A 6727-nucleotide genomic window follows, 5' to 3' on the forward strand; every position below is an offset into this window, starting at 1 on the left:
CTTGGTTTGTTATGTCATTCCTTTCTTCATGGAAAGTGGCCTTCTTGATACATATCTAGAACCTTTGTCATATGGCTACCTCTTCATCATCATGTTTCTTTTAGGAATTTCCATCCCCCACATGAATGCTAGTTGTACTTGTACTTACAACTGTTATGCCAATAGCCCTACATAAACTCATCCATATATTATTCAAGAAATCAAAACATAACATTAAATCAGATTGTAACTTTTGATATGACTCTTCATCATGACATCTTCCTATAGATATCATCATCCCGCATACATGTTGAAATATCTCCAAAATATATCCATTGTCAAGGATCTTCATCGTTTCCAAACTTTCATCAGATTCTTCATATCTTTCAAGGAGATTTCCTAGTCAAATCTTCTTGGTCTTTTGGATGTTGATCATCTTCATCATGGTTGCATATCTCACGATCTCTTCCTTCCTCACACATTCCATTTCTAGGAGCTTTCAATCATAGTTTCTTAGTCAACTACCTCATACTTCATATGAGGACATATTATGTTGATTTCATCTAGTGTGACTTATGCCTTCTTGCATTCTTTAATAGGAGAAGATACTTTTTCTCTTGATCATGATTCTCAAGATAGAAGTAATGATCCATGTTACCTGCAACCATATGATATGACATTATAATATTAAATACAAGCATACATATCTCATTTTACCTTCAGGTCATCTAGGCTTCTTCCAACAACTTCCTTGATTGAAAATATCTTCATTACCTTCATCTGCTTCATGTCATCAAACCATCATCCCGTGAATTCCATAAGTTGGAGTTCCTGATGAAACACTTTCTTCCTCTCTAGATTAATGAACCCTCTTATGAGGATTTCATCACAAAACCTTGAGGATCATGCATATCCCCATTTGGAAAACATTTCCTTTTTTCCTTGATGTATGATGAGCCTTGTCCTGGATGACATATGTCTTTCCTTCAATGATCAATGAGATTCCAAGAGTTGTATCCTTGATGTTTGACTAGGATGGATTTTTTCCCTTTATTCCTTCATTATTCCCATGGTGATGTCACAAGCTCTTTCTTCTAATGTTTCCATGATGCCATGATGTGTCTTATTACAATTTTCATATATTATAACACAAGATATAGGAGCTTATGATAGGACCTTTTCGTTAGGGATACTATCTTACTCATAGGAGAGATTTGTTACTCCCTATTTCCTTGGCCCTTTTCTTTAGCTTCATCCATCTTTCAGTGATAAGAGCTTCCTAAATATTTCTATAGCATTGAATCTTAACTATACTTATTTTGTTTTGCTTGAGAACCAACCTTGCCTTCCTTTCATGCACATGGTTGAGTTCTTTTAACCTTCAAAAAATTTTCCGTCAACTTGTCCTTCTCTATCTTGCATAAAGACTACAAGTTGTTGAATGAGGTAACCTTCTGTTTCGTGGATATTTGTTACCTTGCCAGTGAATCAATGATGGTTGTCTTCATTCCTAGATCTTATATATAACACCTTGTGAGGATATCCGATATATGTTGATTGCATTTTACTTCCGTGTAGATAAGATTTCATTTGACCTTATTTATTGCACCTTAAGTGAACGAGTTTATCATCTACATCACTTTGATGTCTCTAATTTTTCTATGCGGGGGAATCTTTCCTAAATATCCCTTTTCGTAAATTCAGACGAGACCTTTTGATGACTTCAGCTACTTAGAGGACTATGTATATCCTCCTTCCTCATGCAAGGAATCTTGATAACCCATCCAATTCATAGATATCCTTCCAATCATGAAGTCATTTAACCAAACTTGAATATAAAATGAAAAGATACTTGTCATGTGGAGATGAAATCTTCACCTTGATGCTTTCTTGAATGATCTCCTTCAATGAGATTCTTGCTTGAGATGCCTGGTACAATAAATTTCTAGAACCTTTCTTGAGACTTCCTTGCATTGTTCATCACCAAGCACTACTGCCTTTTATGATATGTTTAGATTATTTGATTCCTTTACTGTGAGAGTATGGAATCAAAATCAAGAATTTTGAGAGCACTGTCATGATGTCCACCCAAGATGTGGCATTGTGTTCTCCTTCTAAAGTGATATTTTTGAAATGTATGTTGTGATTATATGTCTTTGTAAACTTGTTGCAAAGCTCCTTGATAGAGTAGAACCTTGCTTGAGTTGACTAGCATGAGAAAACATCTTTGTGGCCTTAGATGATTGTTCAATACCAATCATTGAAATTGCTTAAGTCATTAAGATTGTTGTGGTATGACATGGGTTGTAATGACACCAAAATTTGGAGGCTAGCACCGAGACTGTGAAAGGTACTGTGTTTTCCTTTTGTTGTAGTGTAGATTAAGACTCCTTCTCAGATTTTCGACCTTCTCCAAGATGATAATCTTTGACTTTAAGTTATCTTGCATTGTAGTCATATTGATAAGGTTCTTGGTGGCCTTTTTTATGAAGACTATGGAGGAAAGTTTATTTGCTAATGTAGATTTCTTGTTGTAAGCTTTATCATTTATTCTTAACAAAACCATTAACCTTACTTTGATGCCCTTCTTGAGGATTGATCCTTGTGTGTCTCTTTTGCTGCCCTTCCTTTGACTTATGCACCTTACCCCTGATACCATGTTGAAGAATCTAGGGAAATTATTATTAGTAGGACTCTTCTAGGCTTGATAACAATTTGTGAAGTGCTTTTACTATTTATCTTAGCTTCATCTTCTTCTTATTATTAGTGTGTGTTTAATTCATCAAACTGCTACCAAAAACACAGAGACAAGAACATGATATTTTTGGCTTTCTACTAGGGCCAAAACCTCTCCCTCTTGGAGAGGAAAACCCGCACAAATTTCTTCTTATAGAGATTCCAATAGACAAAAACCAAGACCATAACCCTTGACCTACTAGGCCACTCCAAGACCAATTCACAAATCCTTCATATTACTATTGAGATTATCATCAACATTGTTCCTTCGCTGAGCTCATAGTTGATGCACCTTCACTAAGATACTCATCACAACAAGGAGAACATAGCTGCTGCACCATATCTCCATATTCTCTTAGATCATTACTGCACTTCTCACTAAGGTCATCATCATGTTGATGAGACTTCCATACTGAGATATTTGAACGCTTCAATGATGTCTAGTGTGTATAGCTGAGAGCTTCTTGTACTATGATCCTATCATGATATATATGCCAAGACTATCCTAGTATGACGGAATTGTAATCATGATGATCATCTGAAATGCTCAACTGAGATGTTATACTCTTGTACCCTTTCCAAGATACTGTCCTTTCTAGGCCATCCGAGATTCTATACCACACCTCTGAAATTTCAGAAATGTCCGAGATTCTATCTGAGCTTTTGCAGATACCCCATCTGGGTATAAATAGTGGTTATGTCTCCATTTTTTAGCCGAATTTAACAACTGAACCATTTTGTATTTTATATGAGCCGACATAAAATTGCTCTATATATCTGAGTCTAACATGATGTTCTCCTTATCGGTTTTATTGCAAACTACTTGGTTCTTGTTTTGGAGGATTGTGCTTTCTCTTGGAGGGTTGGTTTAGGCTTGTATACATTTTACATAGGCTGATGAAGAGCTTCTTATTCATGAATTTGACTCTTTGACCTTAAATATAAATCCTAAGGATCTCAATGGGAGCCATCTATAAAACCTCTTTCTCATGAAACCCATGCAACATGGAATAATAAATTTATTTTCTTTTTCTTCAAAAATTATAATTACAATGTCATGAAAACCGAACCTAGTTACACCGTAAGGCATTCCCCTCTGAAATCAACATCCCCGGCTGCTACCGTGTGCGATTATGGACCATCGATTATCTATGTTAGACGATAGAAGCATCTTCTACCATCAGATTAATAGCTAAAAACAGTTACTAACTCCCATCAACTATACAATGAAGATGTATACCTCCACATAGTTACAAACTCTCGAGCAATCGCATGATGAAGATTGATACTCCACGCGGTTAATAACTCCCCAGCAATTGCGCGGCGAAGATCGATACGGTTACATGGACGCTCCTTCTGCTCTGTATCGACTCTTCCACGCCTCTTTCTCAACGGCCCCACGTTCCTCGCAGTTTCTCCCACCAACACTAATAATAGATATTCCAGAACGAATGGTTTGGAACGACTACACGTGTCCCTTTACGAACGGACCATCTTACCCTTGCTGCCATTTAAATATGGCGACACGCCTCTTCTTCTTCATTGCATTTTACAGTATTGGCTGATTTTCTGAACGCGATCGTTGTGCTCTCTTCCGTTTGATTTCCTTCAGGTATCAGTTTTCTCTATCTTTTTCGTCTTTCATGCAGTCGACCATTCTGTCTATCTTTGATCTTTGTTTCGAATCCTTTCCCTGTTGTCTTCCGCTTTTTCTTCCAGATTTTAGACATATAGATGTTGTCAGGTTATGCTCTTTCTGTTAACTTGTCTTTGTATCCCACGAGGATTCATTTTGCTCTCTTGTTTTTGGTTTTAAATTATTTAACTTGCTCGAGATCTGTAAAAGATGATTTCGGCTACGAGTGTAGATTGCGAAATTCGGGAGCTTTTTTGGCTTATTTACGCCTTTAAATGTTAATCAGGGTTTCTAATTATGCTCCGTGATTACGCAGGTTGTGTATTGTGTTGATTTCGTTTAAAGATGCAGATATTCGTGAAGACCTTGACCGGTAAGACCATAACCCTTGAGGTGGAGAGCTCTGATACCATCGACAATGTAAAGGCCAAGATTCAGGACAAAGAGGGAATTCCACCAGACCAGCAGCGTCTCATCTTTGCCGGTAAGCAGTTGGAAGATGGACGCACTCTCGCCGACTACAACATCCAGAAGGAATCCACTCTTCACCTTGTCCTCCGTCTTAGAGGTGGGATGCAGATCTTTGTCAAGACCCTGACCGGGAAGACAATTACCCTGGAAGTTGAGAGTTCTGACACAATTGACAATGTCAAGGCCAAGATCCAAGACAAGGAGGGGATTCCACCGGATCAGCAGAGGTTGATCTTTGCTGGAAAGCAACTTGAGGACGGACGCACTCTTGCCGATTACAACATCCAGAAGGAGTCGACTCTTCACCTTGTCCTCCGGCTCAGAGGCGGGATGCAAATCTTTGTGAAAACCCTGACCGGCAAGACCATCAGCAGAGATTGATCTTTGCTGGGAAGCAACTTGAAGATGGGAGGACTCTGGCGGATTACAACATTCAGAAGGAGTCAACCCTGCATCTTGTCCTTCGGCTCCGTGGTGGTATGCAGATATTTGTGAAGACGTTGACAGGCAAGACGATCACACTAGAGGTTGAGAGCTCCGATACGATTGATAACGTAAAAGCGAAAATTCAGGACAAGGAAGGGATTCCTCCTGATCAGCAGAGGCTCATATTTGCTGGTAAACAGCTGGAGGATGGGCGAACTCTGGCCGACTATAACATCCAGAAGGAGTCTACACTTCACCTTGTTTTGCATCTGCGTGGTGGGTGTCGAAATTCTCGACATATATTTTAATGAATAGGGTCTAAATGCGCATTTCATTGAATTCTTAGCTAGCTGGCAATTAAATACACTGTCAAATATGTTCTACTGGTTATTTTTAGTATGTTGTTATGTGGCACTCTTATGAAGAGAACTTTCAATAAAAATTAAAGCTTTGCAGGTTAATTTTATGATGGTTTGTGATGTGTTCATGAACTATTGCTCTGGAACTCGTTTTCCAAAAATAATATTATGATATTATATATCTTAGATATATTTTCCAGTGGTTTTATTAGAAAATTTTAAAGTTATATGTTGTAAATAATTAATTAATTTTTTTGAAGGGTTAAAAATGATGAAAAGGAATAGAATGATAAAACGGAGATATTTTAGAACGTTGATATCATTGAAAACTCTGTTTATGATTTTAAACTTCATCGAATGTGAGAGGACATGGCACCTAACCTTTTTTAAAGGTTAAAAATATGAAAACCGAAATGGATTCCAACTTGACCCGTTCCTTATTCAAGAGATTGTCCTCAAATTCTGAAATTGCGGAATTTATTGATTCTATAACATGGTCTTTGTTGGTAAACACTTTATAAGACTTCGTTGTTTTTACTCGTGTTTGAAGTGTAAGACTTTTTAAAGTGTTTTACCAAGCTTTTGATAAATATATCATCATCACTTTGTTCTTCCTCTAAGTCTTCCACCTCAATATTGTTCCCAAGTGAATTAGGGTTGCTTTTTAACAATAGGATTGCTCTTTTTTTGCTTCATTTTCTTCTCTTTTGTTGTCGTTTTTCCCTTTGAATAGTCCCAAATTTCTCCTTTACTTTTTAACTCATGCTCACCCAAAATTTTCACTAATCCATAATGGCAAACTTAATTTTGGATTTCCGGGGTTTTCTTTAAAGTTCTATGAGATCACCTAGAATTTTCACTAACCCATAATGGCAAACTTAATTTTAGATTTCCAGGGTTTTCTTTAAACTAATATGAAAATAAAATAGAATTTTCACTAACCCATAATGGCAAATTTTTGAATAGTCCCAAATTTCTCCTTTACTTTTTAACTCATGCTCACCCAAAATTTTCACTAATCCATAATGGCAAACTTAATTTTGGATTTCTGGGGTTTTCTTTAAAGTTCTATGAGATCACCTAGAATTTTCACTAACCCATAATGGCAAACTTAATTTTA

General features: G+C 37.0%; 1 pseudogene; it reads left to right on the forward strand.

Annotated features, from left to right (window-relative positions):
* The first annotated feature begins 4632 nt into the window (after window positions 1-4632).
* LOC149237496 (polyubiquitin 11-like) lies at window positions 4633-5590 on the forward strand (annotated as a pseudogene).
* The last annotated feature ends 1137 nt before the right edge of the window (window positions 5591-6727 follow it).

This window comes from Pinus tabuliformis, chromosome 8 (assembly GCF_031772625.1).
Source record: "Pinus tabuliformis cultivar Carrire ecotype Pingquan chromosome 8, CPIR1, whole genome shotgun sequence".
In the NCBI taxonomy this organism is placed as follows: domain Eukaryota; kingdom Viridiplantae; phylum Streptophyta; class Pinopsida; order Pinales; family Pinaceae; genus Pinus; species Pinus tabuliformis.